Below are 15026 nucleotides of genomic sequence, written 5' to 3'. Positions count from 1 at the left end.
ATTCCTGTTAAGGGTCACGGGGGTCTGCTGGAGCCTATCCCAGCATCATCATCGGGCGAGAGGCAGGGGTACACCCTGGACAGGTCGCCAGTCCATCGCAGGGCCACACACAGAGAGACAGACAACCATTCACACTCACATGCACACCTACGGCCAATTTAGAATCACCAATGAACCTAATGAGCATGTCTTTGGACGGTGGGAGGAAGCCGGAGTACCCGGAGAGAACCCACGCAGACACGGAGAACATGCAAACTCCACACAGAAAGGCCAGCCGGCCCATGGATTCGAAACCGGTGACCTTCTTGCTGTGAGGCATCAGTGCTAACCACCTCGCCACTGTGCCGCCCCAAAGAAGGAACAGCTGATAGGTGTTTATTTGGATTGATAGATCGCCTTAAATACGTTTCAAATGTAGACTTTTGAGACACTGAAAGGATTTTGCTTTAAACCATTTAAAAACTATAAAAACTGAATTCCAAGCAATCAGATTTCAACGTCTCGCCCTTTAAAAAAACAACCCCAGAACTTTCAAACGGAGCACAACTTAGTTTTAGTTTTGTTATCTTTGATATCTCTGCAGGCGTCTAAATCCATTTGTTTTTATCTTAAAAAAAGGGGGGAGATTGGAACAACTTCAAACCAGATTTATGCTTCTGGAGCCTATGCTGTACCTTGACGTGTATCTCCTTGGTAACGTGTTAACTACATGTCGCGGAGATGCAGAAAACAAAAGCTTCAATTGGTCCAAAATGCATTTCCCCGTCCACGTCGCTCAGCGTCTGGACAGTCGCACAAAATTCCCCCTTCTTCAACCTCTTGAACGTAGTCTGCTCTGAATTCTTTTCTACCTTGAAGTGATTTCGGTTCTGAGTACAAAACTGAAGACAGTCTACTAGACACAACGAGCAGCACGATGCCGACACACCTGCACACGACTGTAAAAGGCCACCCGTGTATGCTTCCGTGGAGGCTCTGCGTTGTCTCGTTGGAGCATAAACCGAGCGTGCAGCCTAATGATGCATTAAATGTCAGCTCCAAACTGTAGGACGTCTGGGTCTTATTTAACAGAGCACATCACTGGAAAACTGCTCACGTTAAAACACAAACAGTGACATAAGCTACAGCCTCTGTCTCCCATGTTGATTAGTGTTGTTACTGTGATTGTTGCAACTGGCTCTGGGTAGACACTGAGTCACGGCGTTGTCTCGGAAGCACTCGACCAAAGACGGGGACAGCCAAGACACCTGCGGCTTTTTCTTCGGGGTTGGGCGGCGTCAGCCACACACGCACACTTTGCCGTGACGCCTTATCTTAAAAAGCGGGCTGGAAGTTATTTTCCGGATTAAGACCGTCCAACTCCGCTCACACGATCACAGCTGTGCGGAAGTGAGGTGTTCTCCTGGTGGGGTTTCTCCCGCTGCGTGTGTACAAACACATGCAGAGAAGTTGGAGGCTCAAACCTGCCAAGACGGCAGCCCACGTAGCATATTGGTACCACGCCTGTCTGACATACTGCGATGCGAACGTCAGGGCGCAGCGGACCCCAGGTGGAGCCTTGTGGAAAAAGCATCTAAGGCGAACGGAGGCCAGAAGATGCCTGAGCGAGCAAGTAAGCAAAGTCACGCCGTGCGTATCAGAACAAAAAAGAATATTTTTTCTTCTGGATTGAGATGTACAAAATATGGTGCATTCATCAAACAGCACTTAGGAATGGATCGATTTTCCAACGAGAGGGGGATCTGGGAGACGGATTTCGAAGCCCTGCTGCTATGTCACGCCAGCACCAATTTGTGGGCCAGGTCCGTGCGTCGTTTTGCGTTGTGATCTCTGTGAGTCCAGCGCTGTTCGAGACCTTTGTGTACCTCCGTAAAATAGGTTTAAGGGGACCGGCGGAGGAGGGCAAGCGGCGCCTCGAGCCACGACCACAAAATGTCTCCAGCAGGCCGATTATAACCGAACCTAACAGCCACTGAGCTCGCGCCAAGATCGCCGACCCGTGTTAAATCAGTTCAGTGTTTCAGAGAAAGGGGCTACGGCACGGTTTTGTCATAAACTGTGTGATTGCAATGACAGACTACACTAAAGACAAGGGACGGAGGAATGGAGGGGGGAGAGGGGAGGGATGAATATCAGCCGTTCACCTTTTGTTGCGTCTTAAGAGGAACGACTGAAAGATTCCTATTTCCATTTGGGGAGCTTTCTGAAGTGCCAGAAAGCGTGTCGCACAGCTGGGAACACCTGGGACTTTTTACAGGGCTCGAAAGGATCGTAATAGACAGACTTTTAAAAAAAAAATTCTGATCACACTATCTCAGATGGTCATGTGGGGAGTAGAGCAACACTTGCCATGTGGACAGGAGACGGGGTAATTGCAATGTGGCGTTCCTCCCTCTACCCCTCTAACATCTCCAAATGGTTCTGCCACCATCTAGTGGGAGGCTTCACGACTGCAGGGAGCCGGCTACCCTGGGACGCACCTCTCCCCCCCTACAGAGTTTGCTCAGAGCGTGAAATCTGATGTGGAGTCGGTGTTTAAAGAGAAAATAGCACGCGGGGTGATGGATGGATGGATAGGTGCAAGGATGGGGAACACAGAGGCGCAGAGGGCTGTTATTCTTCTCCTCTTTTCAAAAACACGCCCGTCCGTCCAGCCGCCCGGCTCCCGGCTGGATGTGGACGAAGCCGCGGAGAGGAATAACAGAGTCCGGAGGCGAATGAGTGACGGTGAAAAACACTCGAAAGACCCCACACTTCCAAAAGCGCTCATCGACGGTTTGAGTCCGGTTTATTGCCGGTTTTGTTTTTCAATCATCCTTCCCTTTCTCGTAAGAGCGGACGTGGGTCAGTGGAAAGACCGGCGTTCAAAGCGGCGGGCCCAAAGGCGACGAGCAACAAGGAGAAAAACACGCCGCGCTCCGAAGCGTTCACAGGGTTCACGCCGTTTGCCGAATGGCTCCGCGTTGATGCCGTCTCCATCTGGACCTGGACGGGAAGAGCATCAACGGGACACGGGAGAGGTCAACTTTGCCATTCAGCGCCACTAAAACCTCCCCAGGCGTCCATTATTTTTTTCTGTCCTCGTTCGTCCCGCGTCAAGCGACAGGAAGGCCGGGGGCTACTGGAGCTCAGCTTTTTACTGGGCCACCGTGGACGGCGCTAATCACCTTCATCGCACTGGCCGCCGTCCATCCAAAACCACCCCTGTCACACCTGCTCCGGTTACAGCTCCGCGGAGCAGTTCGCTCCAAATCTATCCGCCAGCTTCGGCGTCTGCTGATCAGCTTCTACCTGATGATTTTATCGACACCGGTCCTCGGCGATACCGCGGAAAATCTATCCGGCAGGCGTGCGTGAGGACACCTAGATCTGCTAAACAGAGGACGTCGGGGACGTTTGCCGCCCACTGGGCTGCTGCTTCGGCCTTCGTTGACCTCTCTGATCTTGACGAAGAAGCTACTTTTCACCCGTTTGAACCCAGAATACCAACCCATGAAGTCAACCAATGAACACTTGGGTTAGAAGAGTACAATACTAGATTACCACAAAGAAAATAGCACCTGTTCAACAAAAGATGGTGCTCCTAAATATAAAATGCAAGAAGCTGCACAAAAACTATGATAAATTAACTATTTGTTGAATATTAATCAGGATTTCTTATTCACAGATTCAGTCAAAATTCAAAAATCTAAACCTAAATATGACTGAAATGCCCGCGCTCTCTATTTTATTCACATGATTAATGCAGGGTATTGTCCATGACTGTAAGTCCCCTCAACCTACGAACATTTAAAACAGTAAAATACCTGATTACCAGGACGGTACCGCAATAATTTAAAGAATATAGCGAATTTTTTTTGACAAAAGACAACAAGCGACGGCGCTCCTAAATATAAAATATCAGAAGCTGCACAAGTTTTATGATAAAAGTTGCAAATTTATTGTGTTAATCAGGATTTATTATTTATAGACAGCAATTTTTATAAAATCATCCAATGCCGGTTGCACAACTACCATAACGTAGAATAAAATATGGTTTTCCTAAATATAAAACGCCAGAAGCTGCATAAAACTAAAAAATATTTCTCCTTTTCTTACAAAAACATCCAGCTTTTCAACTATTTCTGATCCTCAAAGCTACCAGAACTTTTGAGTCAGAGCTAAAAATCTAAATCTAAACACCCACAACTCTAAATCTGATCGAAATGCCTGTTTCCTTTGCTCCGTATTTCTGGATCCTTTCGCTCCACGTCTTTCCCTCCTCTTCCAAAAGCCTCTCGCCAATCAAATTAGAAACGCGCGCAAAAAAAAAAGGAAATGAAAGAATAAATAAATAACCAGCAGCGCGCCGCCTCCACCTCCAGCTAAATCCCCTCTCAAGAGTCCTGTCATCATATTCCAGCGCCTACCACTTCATAATCCCGGACCGTCGCTGCGTCCCAAGGCCGCAAGCTCGCCGAGTTATTAAATTCACAGTGTGTAATTAACAGCTGCATGTTGAAGGGGGCTCTGTTTTTTTTTTATTTTTGAACGCGTGTTTCCATGAAAGGTGGCCACAAAGTCGTCCAGTCCTTAGAGGAGATTTCCACACATTTGAGAAATAAAAAAAAAGCGGTCTCCGGGACAGCTGAAGAGACAGAAGATTAGAGATGTACTACTTTGCGGATTTAAAAAAAAAAAAAAGGAATAATAAAGTTTTTCCTTCCAAGGGGGGAATCTATGTTTGTTTTGCTTCGAGGCCCCGCTGGCGAGCTCCAAGCGCCGGGTGTTGGTATGGGGCAGCTGTGAAGACAGATTGGATGTAAAATCAATTTGTATTTCAGCTCCTCTACATCATATTGGCTTGGAGCGACCGCAGAGTGCGAAGTCAGACAGAAAGGAGCAGATAGAGTTTCAGCCGCATGCACACAAGCATACATGACACGATCGTAAGAGTATAATTGCAGCGTATCCAACTGTGGTAAAGGCGAACGTTCATTTACACACACACACACACACACGGGGGCACACGGCGGGGCTGCGTTTCAATGGGCTGTGCATAATTGCAGTGTGTTAAAAGCGTGGTCGTACGGGAATGTTCATCCACGGGACGTTTTGAAATGGAAACACCAGTTCGAGAAATTCAAAAATCCTCCTGATGCCAGCGCATTTTTTATTTTTTTTTTTCCTGTTTCTTCTTCTTCTTCTTCTGTGGAAAAACACATTGTTGAATAATGTCTTTCTCCTGCCAAAACGTCACCACGTCGACTCGCATTAAGCGTGAGGCGCGGCGGGACGGGGGGGGCGCGTTTTCTGGAGTCTTCTCATTAATGGTCGTTAGCTTTACGAGGCTCAAAATTAAGGCCCTGGCACCGCCGACGCTCCTCGTGCAGGAGCAGCAACAAGGAACAAGTGTGCGACTTAAAAAATGCACGTGGAAAGAGATTTCACGAGGAGGCGAGGATGCGGAATAACAGTGAACGTCGTCAACCCGTGACGGAGAAAAGTTCACGTCAACACGGATCTGCTTCATCCGATGTGAGAGGTTAACAGAGGAGCGGGGGAAAGCGAGCCCTCTTCTCCCGGGTCTCGAGTGGGATTTTTTTTTTTGTTTTTTTTGACAGCTCAGACAGAATCAGCGCTCGGCCAGGCTTTCCACATAAAAATACATCTGCTCATGTGTACGTACACACACACACACAGACACACACACAGAAAGAGAAAGATATAAATCTGTGTTTAGGTCAACCTGTCCTTCCAGAGGACCTCAAACGTCTGAAGTCATTCCCCCCCCCTTTCAGCCGCCTCAGCACACGACTGGCTGGAGTTCACCGCTTTAAAGAGAGATTCATCTCGTTTACAAGAGAAATGGAAAGAAACTCGGGGTTCAGAAATACGGAAGAGTATGACTCAGGGCTCTCGAAGACAATCAGAGTGAATATACGTCTCTAGTGAAACACGTGCTCCTTGAAGAATACTACGATGAACGTGTGGTGGAGGAGGCGTGTGCTGTGATTTCTACATGAAATGAACCCAAGTATAAGAAAATGATTCTGGATAAACTTAAGTTGCACTGTGCTAATCATTATAGAAAATGCCAAGACACTACCTAAATCTGCCACAACATTAAAACCACTGACAGGAGAAGTAAATAACCATCTTGCGACAATTCAGTGTTCTGCTGGGAAACTTCTGGACCTGGCATTCATTGGTGTGGATGTTACTTAGACATGTAGCACCCACCTAGACCAGACCAGACCAGACACCCCCACCCCATAGCAATGACACTCCTTGATGGCAGCAGGCACCCCCAGCAGGATGCAGCCATAAAAAACGCTTTAGGAACAACTAGAAGAACAGCGCAAGGTGTTGACCTGGCCTCCAAATTCACTAGATCCCAAACTGATCAAGTATCTGTGGGATGATCCACAGAGGACCCTCCCCTCAAAGCCCCCCTACACACCACAGGACACCTTCAGGACACCCATGTCCATTCTCTGATGAGACCCAAGGCACAAGGGAGACCTACACAGTATTAGGAAGGTGGTCAGTAAAGGAAATAACACACAATAATCTCGTGACCTCAGAGACAGCAGCACACAGACAATAAGGAACTCAGTCTGTTAAAGCTCAAACCAGATTGAAGCGATAAAAGTCGATCTAACAAATGATCAACGCGCTCAACGAGCAGATCATTAACAAAGCGAGAAGAAAAACACACATGAACGCTCTGCGGGGACTTACCAGATCAGCTTTACTCCTGAAAACGGCTTCACAAACGGGCGCACGAGCTGAATCCTCCCGCACAGGGAAGCAAGCACCCGCCCACCAGGCGTCCCAGCTCACCTGAACAGACCTGAAACTCGAGTTTCAGTTTCTGCCCAAAAGGCCCCGGCCGCTCCACCCTCTTCTCCCTTCACGCTACAACTCAACTGTAAACACAAAGGAAGGGTGTCAACCAGTGTGACGCCATCTTGAACGTGCTTTCCTTCAAAATCGAGCGTATTTTTTTTAGTACAACGCGTTTAGAAGCCATTTCTGATCACACATGCTGACCATGGCACAATCCTATAGCAAAATAATTCCAAACACATATATATGAAAGATTATAAGCAATAAAATAAATTTAACTAATAACAGATTACTTATTTTATTAGAGGCATAGACACCACTAAAACTAGACATCAAGTTATTGCTTCTGCTTACAGTACTGTACAGCATTTTAAAAACTGTAATGACACTAAACAGCCACTAGATGGAGCAACCCGCCCACTAAAATATCAGGAGGAAGAAAAGAAAAGTATTTTGGGGAACAGTAGAAAGAGTCCAGGTCTGCATTGTTTGTGTCTCTGTCCTCATCGTGACCTCAGCGCGCCTCAGGGTGTCAGTAAAGACGGATGCTGTCTGCCAAAGCCTCAGTACTACTGAAGCCAAGGAGGAGACACTGAGGAGCCTGTTGTGTCTAATGTAGTAGAGGCAGCTCACAGGCAGAGAAAATAACATGTATTAAGAAAGGCGATAAAAGTATTCTGTAGTACTGTTGTTGTCATTATGTTCACGTATCTGCACATTGTCTTGTTTTGTTGCTGTTAAAGTTATAAAGAGTGTGTTGTGCTCTGATGTGACTTTGATTTTACTTCCTTGTGTCTCCAATCCAGCCGTGACTTCCTGTTTTTGTTTATTTTTTTGCTTTACAAACCAATATCACCTGTAGGGCAACATTTTTCCAGGCGAATATTTCGACACGTCACAGCACAAAACACGTTAGAAATTAAAGACACACAGGTGTTATATAAATACACGTAAATCCACCGATCAGCCACAACATTAAAACCACTGACAGGAGAAGTAAATAACATTTAAACCATCTTGTGACAGTTCAGTGTTCTGCTGGGAAACTTCTGGACCTGGCATTCATTGGTGTGGATGTTACTTAGACATGTAGCACCCACCTAGACCAGACCAGGCACCCCCACCCCATAGCAATGACACTCCTTGATGGCAGCAGCCATCCCCAGCAGGATGCAGCCAGAAAAATGGTTTAGGACAAGGTGTTGACCTGGCCTCCAAATTCACTAGATCCCAAACTGATCAAGTATCTGTGGGATGATCCACAGAGGCCCCTCCCCTCAAAGGCCCCCCACTAACAACAGGACACCCTCAGAAGGCCCATATCCATTCTCTGACGAGTCACCACAAGGGAGACCTGCACAATATTAGGAAGGTGGTCGTAATGTTATGCCTGATTGTTCAAAATAATAAATCCTGGTGTAGAAATACTTTAAGAAACATATTATTATTATATAACAGTTCAAGTGTAACCGGTGTTGCATGAATGGCGCTCTGACACACACCGCTAGCTCTCCATTTATTTTGGCAGCTGCCGAATTTAAACAACAACAACAACAAGACAAACCACCATGTGATCCCGCTGCCAGCTCCCGGTCCCAGAGCTCCCAGAGTCGGGGAGGAGCGACATCTTAAAAACACAGCGACTTTAAAGCGAGCGGCTACTTCCAATCCCTGTCCTTAACACCTCTTCCACCTCTTTGTCCTCCTCCCTTCCTCCCTTCCTCCCATCTCTCCCCTCTGGTTCCCATGCAGACACAGCAGCTCTTTGTCTCTCTCTCTGACCCATTAACGGGGAGAGGAGGCCGCGCTGTCACAGTCGTCAGTCGCCACCGACGCATTCCACCGTCTCTCGGCGTACAAGGTTGCACAACATTTTTTTTTAAAAGACCAATTAAATCGACTCCTAGATATAAAATGGAAGAATTAATCATTCTCTTCTCTAAACTGGACAGGAGAACAGAAGATGGACTAATAATGGTGGTAATGGCGGCGGTGAGAACAGAGGACACTTTGCTTAATGAAAAATATCAGTGATGTGAGAGCTTTCCTTAAGCCCTGCAGGACTCGGAGTGCTTGAATTAAATTATATTTATTTATAGGGAGGGAGAGGCCAAAGCAGTAATCTTCTACACAAACAATATACATATATATGTTCTCAGCTTCCAAAGACATTAATTAGATGACGACAGATTTTAGAAATGCACCTACAATGAGAGGCACACCGGGACAGAGAGAGAACAGCAGGTAGCCATAAGCCTCACTAATCTGGAAGTCCTTCTAAATGCCACTGTTGCTGGGTAACCTACATCCTCTCCAGATATGACTGGAGAGAATTACTCCACCTGGAGAGCACTGCCGCTACTAGAGGACCAGACCAGACAAGAGACGACTGCTTCGGACGGACGGACCGATGAGATAACACAGATGGGAACGAGGTGACGTAACGCAGTCTTACTACACGCCTGCACACCTGCCTGCATGCCGTGTGTTTACAGGAGGCGCTGCGCGGGGAGTGGAAGTGAACCCATTAGCAGATGCATAATTGATGGAGCCATGGAGGGAAAGAGGAAAGAAAGAATGAATGATGGGAAAGAACGAAAGAGAGATGGGGTAAAGGAAGAAGGGAAAGACAGGGGGAAAGGAAGAAGGGAAATAATTGATATTGATTTACAAAATGTGCACCTAACAATGCTGTAAATTAGAAAGATGGTAAAGAAAGAAATAAGGATTTTGTAAAAGAAAGTAAGAAGGGGGAAAAGAAGGACAGAAAGATTGGGAAAGAAAGGCAAAGAAAGACAGAAAAGCTGGGGAAAATGAAGGAACGGGAAGGAAGTTGTATAAAAGAAAGAAAGAAAGAAAGTAAGAAAGAAATGGGAAACAGAATGAAAAAAGAAAAAAGAAGGATGTATAAAGGAAAGAAAGAACAAACGATTTATAAAAGAAAGAAAGAAAGAAAGAAAGAACGGGGAAAAGACGAACAGAAAGATTGGGAAAGAATGGGAAAGAAAGAAAAACACGTGGGGAGAAGAGACAGAAAAGTTGGGGAAAATAAAGGAATGGAAAGAAAGATTTATAAAAGAAAGAAACAAAGAAAGAAACAAAGAACGATTTATAAAAGAAAGAAAGAAAGAAAGAGGAAAAGAAGAACAGCAAGATTGGGAAAGAACCGGGAAGAAAGAAAAACACATGGAGAGAAGAGACAGAAAAGTTGGGGAAAATAAAGGAATGGAAAGAAAGATTTATAAAGAAAGAAAGAAAGAAAAAAAGAAAGTAAGGGGAAATGAAAGAATGAATTTAAGATTTAAGAAAAATGGAAGCAAAGTCCATAAGCATGCTGTGTGTACCTCACAATGCTGTGAAAAAGAAAGATGATAAAGATAGAAATACGGAAAGAAAGAAAGATGGGTAGAGGAAGTATGGAAGGAAAAAAACATGGGACGAGAGAAAGAAAGATGGGGAAGAGAAAGACAGAACACTGTAAAAAGAAAGATGGTAAAGAACGAAAGATGGAAGAAGGATGGATTTACAAAAAATAATAAAAAAAAGAAGTGAAGCCCCCATCCCCCCATCCTTCCATCCATACGCTGTCATCATAACCACACTCTAAAGCAGTCTGTCCCATTCTGACCCTGTTAGCTCTCAGCCTTCACTCATCACTCACTCTAAAATAATCCCTCGTGCCGTCAACAAGAGTTTGGGATAAACTTCTCGACTTGACACACGAATGTATTTATACATTCTCACGTGTTTTCAGTTTAAACTAAAGATGAAGAAACTCTAATCAGGAGTTTGCAGCAGTCATTTTTATTTATTTTTGACAAATTCATGTTTGGACCTCAGATGTGCACCTTGAATGATGCACTGATCCAAACCTTCATGCCAAGCCATCCAATAGTAGTCCAGATATTGCAATCATTACTGTAGTGACAGACTAACACATCATGTCTGCAGATGTAGCACGAGCATCCTGTAAGCATGTGAGCTTCAGTCCTCAGTCTTTGCCAACACATGAGGTGTACAGACACGGTTCTATTTGCAGCAGGAATTTCTCTAAAGTATAAAAAAGGTGGCGTTTACAGATGTGTAGCACGAGTAAAGCAGAGTCAGATATTTAACAAACAGGTTCATGCGTCGGTTAGCGACTCTGAGGGCAGGTACAAATCTGCAACTTCTACTAGATTACAAAAGTGCAACCCAGCCACGAAAAGGCCACTCTAAAAATAGAGATTTTATATTTCATTAATCCCCAGAGAGACGGCTTTTTGGGAACGCCGCGTTTTAACTGAACAGTTCTCCCGTCCCATGAGGCAGAAATATCCCGACCTGCTCAAGGCATGGTATGAAAGTGTAATGGGATCAGTTTCCATTTGGCTGTTTCAGTGACTCCACTTTATTGAATCAGGTTTGATTGTACAATGTTCTGGTATACTCTGCCCTGCTGCAAAAACATCTCCCATTAGTAATATTAAGACACATGCTCTGCTCTTCCGCGCTGTAAGTGAGATACCACCATGACGTAAATCTCTCAGTGTTTTTACACAAAGGTTTTAGCTGAGACGTCATGTTCAGGATGAGAAAGTCAAGCTCGAGTCATTCCTTCCACTGTGACACATAAAAAAACGTTAGTGTAGTGACCGATAATCCTCCCGTTAAGCTGCTTATGATTGAAAACAAACAATTACGAGATGCCGCCCAGCAGCTGGTGGTGTGGCATTATTATGGCCACAAACGGGGACTCCAGAGAGATAAAGGGACGCGCCGCAGTGATCCTGCGTCCAAGCGCTTGATTACAGAGATTTTATTCGGACGGGGAAGTTTCAGAATCGGCATCGGGGGCCGATCCAGTCGTTTCTAAAACGATCACATCGGTCATCGAGCTTCAGAAGCAGAACACGACTTCTTCTTCTTCTCCTGTTACAACCAAAACCACATGACTAAACACGTCTGCTGAGTCGAAGAACTTTAATCTGGAAAATGAAATTTGGAAATTATGCAACATGGATGTTTGGTGAGGTGGTAGTAGTAGGTGATCATCAGGACATCCCTAGTAACAGAGCATTGTTTTACTGCAAGTAAACAAAACAATTCAGGGGAAATAAGTAAAAAAAGCAGAAGGAGGTAGGATGTCATTACGCAGCCACATTCCTCACAAACAACAATTCACAGTCTCCTCAAAACGGGACGAACAGACGTTTTTTATACCACATTCATGATCCAGTAATCAAAAACCTCGATTCTCTCAGACTTTTGTCTATACAGGAGCCGCCGTGCCACCCACTGGCGCCACTTCTTTCAATGAGCAGCCCCCACATGCGTGGCAGCGGACACAAACACAGGTGTAAATCAGCCGAGTGACGGCTCTGCTCCGCTCCGCGCTCCGCTCCTCGCTCCGGCGGGGAAAAAAATTCCAAACCGCTGAGCATCCTCCACGCCGCCTCGTCCTCAATCACCGCTTTCGCCCTCCCACGCAGCGCCCCGACGACGGTCAAGGCCTGCTCGAGGAGCGGTTACGAGAGGGGAAGGTTTTTGAGGGGAGGGTTCACCAACACTCTTGAAGTACTCCAGCCACTCGGCGGGAAACATTTCTCATGCTGGACGAAGACACACTGTTTGGATGAGACGTAAACTGAACTAGTATTTTAATATGGAGTTGTTTAAAAAGCCAAGATGAATGCGTTGCTTTGTCGTCTGTGAACTTGAGGTAGGCCGACAACGAGGGGCACAATAAACCTTCAATTATAGTAACACAACTTGTAAATATTCACACGATCAGAGGTGGAATATGTCTAACATTTGTAATTTATGCAATGAGGATGTTTGTTGAGATGGTAGTAGGAGATCATCATCTAATAAAACGACAATTAAAGACGAGAAAAGTGTCCTGGAGACAGCGTCAAGGAGAAAAATATCCCAGAGAGGGTTACAGAGCTAGACCAGCCCATTACTGTGCTACAAAACACAGGTTTGATGGAGCAAAGGTACGCGCTGCCCTCTCCACACTATACCAGAGCCCGTCTACGGAGAGCCATGGCACTTCCTATTAGCCCCATTGTATCGATCTTGATTGCAGTTACATTAGAATTCCACTGGAGGCGCTCGCGGGCGAGTGCAGACTGAATGGGACTCTATGGAGCTAGACGGCTAAATGTATCTATTTCTCCTGCTTGTCGTTCAATCAACGTAGATTTTATTGTTGATTCCGCAAGTTCAATATAGATTATAGTCCAAAAGTCGAATGAATGAGTACTTATGTCTTTTCAATTTCTTACAGGTTGGGCCGTTGTTGGCCGGAACACGCTAGCATTCTGCTAATGAATGCTGATTGGTTAGTGACGGACTTGCGACTGATTACGACCAGAGACCTCGTTTGATGGCCCCTGAAGCTAAAGCAGAATCAGAAACATTTTCTTAAGGAGGACTTTCTGTCGAAGTTAATTTTTGTGTGCTGTATTTATGTTTTCCTGCGGGCACTTTTATTTTCATATCGTTATATATGTGTTGTAAAAAGTACACGGGTGAAATTGCCGTAAAGCAGCACCTCTGGCAGTATGAAAATACGTGACGTCATCACATTTTTTGAACGGATTTTTAGAACAGATAAATGAACTTAAAAATGCTGAGTGTATTATCTTAGCCCCACCTTTTGAATGCAACTTTCAAATTACTTGATAAAAAATTACATCCTGAGAAAAGTGGATTCTGGGGGTGAAACCCCATAGGCTCCAATTCATTCTGCACTCGCCTGCGAGCGCCCCCGCATGGACAGAGACGTGTTACTGCAGCCAGTCCAGAAACCGGAAGTAACCAGAGAGTGCCACTTCTCTTCCTATTAGACGTTCTCTGACTATACGAACTTTGACAGAAATATCAACTGGGCTGAATCCAGTCGCACGGTGCACACGTGATCTTCTAGGAGAAGATAAGAAAGGCCTTTAGGAATCTCCAGGGGAGGACATTTTGTTTATTTAAAATCAGATTGAGACTCAGATCGGCCGATATCTGAATATTAAAAGATTGGATCCCTGCTGAAAACGACGCCCACTAGAAGAAAAGAGAAGCACCTCTAGAATACACAATCAAGGGCTGAAACACTAACAAATTCCCTTTAACTAGCTAAAAATAGTATATGCATAGTATCAAAAAGGTACAAATTACCTTAGAACATACAGATATAAATGATTTAACAGTGACATCGTGCTTCAAACATGGTTCTGTTGTTTGCTAGACAAGTGGACGTGACAAGGACAACACAGAGTCAGTGGACAGTGATGGATTGTTTTCCCCCTCTGGTGTAGGTGGGATTTAATTGGCCTCTCCGTCTCTACAGATTAAAGGACGCTCAAGGGGATTATGTTGCCGACCAGCACGAGCACGGTGATAGCTGACTGGCATGTTAGCAGTTTGCTCAGCGATCCCATCAGCTCGCCGGCTTGTCGTGCAAGTAGTCTCTCTCTCTCTGCGAGTTAAGTTTCTAGAAGCATAGATTAGATTAGATTAGATTCATGTGAATATTAGAGCTTTTCTGGATCCTTGGTGCAGGCCGAGATCAGACCATGAGTTTAGTTCCAGTCCGATGTTTGTACGTAATCTGAATGCAATCTTTACATCCGAAGAACATCAGTTATTTGTGGTATTATAATGCGTTAAGTACACAAATATAAGAGATGTACACTGATTAAATCATTCAAGCCCAACTTGATGTCCCTCTCATACAACATTTTTTTCCCCTCACTGTATTCAGAGACAGACATTGTTCTCCATTAATCCTGCAAACATCACAATGTCACTGTTTCTTGGCAACAGGGAAATAACGAGTGCATATGAAAGAGTACAAGGACTGCAGGGGGACAATCAAACTCAGTTTCAATCTTTGTCTTAAAGACCAAAGCTACAAGAAAAGATAAACCATCTCCAAAGTCAAAAAACACATTTCTTCTCCTTCCTCTTCCTGCACCACACTGTCCCCTGTCCCCTGCTCCCTGCTCCTCCCTCGTCCACTCTCTCCCCCCCCTCTCTCCTCGTGGACATTGGACACATGATCCCCTTGAGAATAATGAAGGAAGTCCTGAAGATGACTCCGACCTGACCCTGACCAGGAAGCGCAGACAGAAACAAAAGGTTCTGCGGCAGCATCCAGCAGCTGAGCCCCACGCTGAGCCTTGATGACGAATGTGTACGCAACGTTTAGAGGCCGT

The 15026-nt window shown here is 45.3% G+C and overlaps 1 protein-coding gene across 2 annotated transcripts in view; it reads right to left on the bottom strand.

Annotated features, from left to right (window-relative positions):
• Positions 1 to 15026, bottom strand: part of mpp7a (MAGUK p55 scaffold protein 7a) — a 142241-nt gene that overhangs the window by 109667 nt on the left and 17548 nt on the right. Inside the window, exon 2 of one of the 2 annotated variants that reach the window (XM_084566174.1) lies at positions 6724 to 6911. The exons of the other annotated variant lie outside the window; for it this stretch is intronic. The gene's annotated coding sequence lies outside the window, so the exon portion shown is untranslated. The remainder of the gene's footprint in view (positions 1 to 6723; positions 6912 to 15026) is intronic. 2 annotated transcript variants of the gene reach the window in all.

This window comes from Chelon labrosus, assembly GCF_963514085.1.
Source record: "Chelon labrosus genome assembly, chromosome: 18".
Taxonomy (NCBI): domain Eukaryota; kingdom Metazoa; phylum Chordata; class Actinopteri; order Mugiliformes; family Mugilidae; genus Chelon; species Chelon labrosus.
Note: the sequence above shows the minus strand (reverse complement) of the source record. Positions and strands in the feature narration are given on the sequence as shown.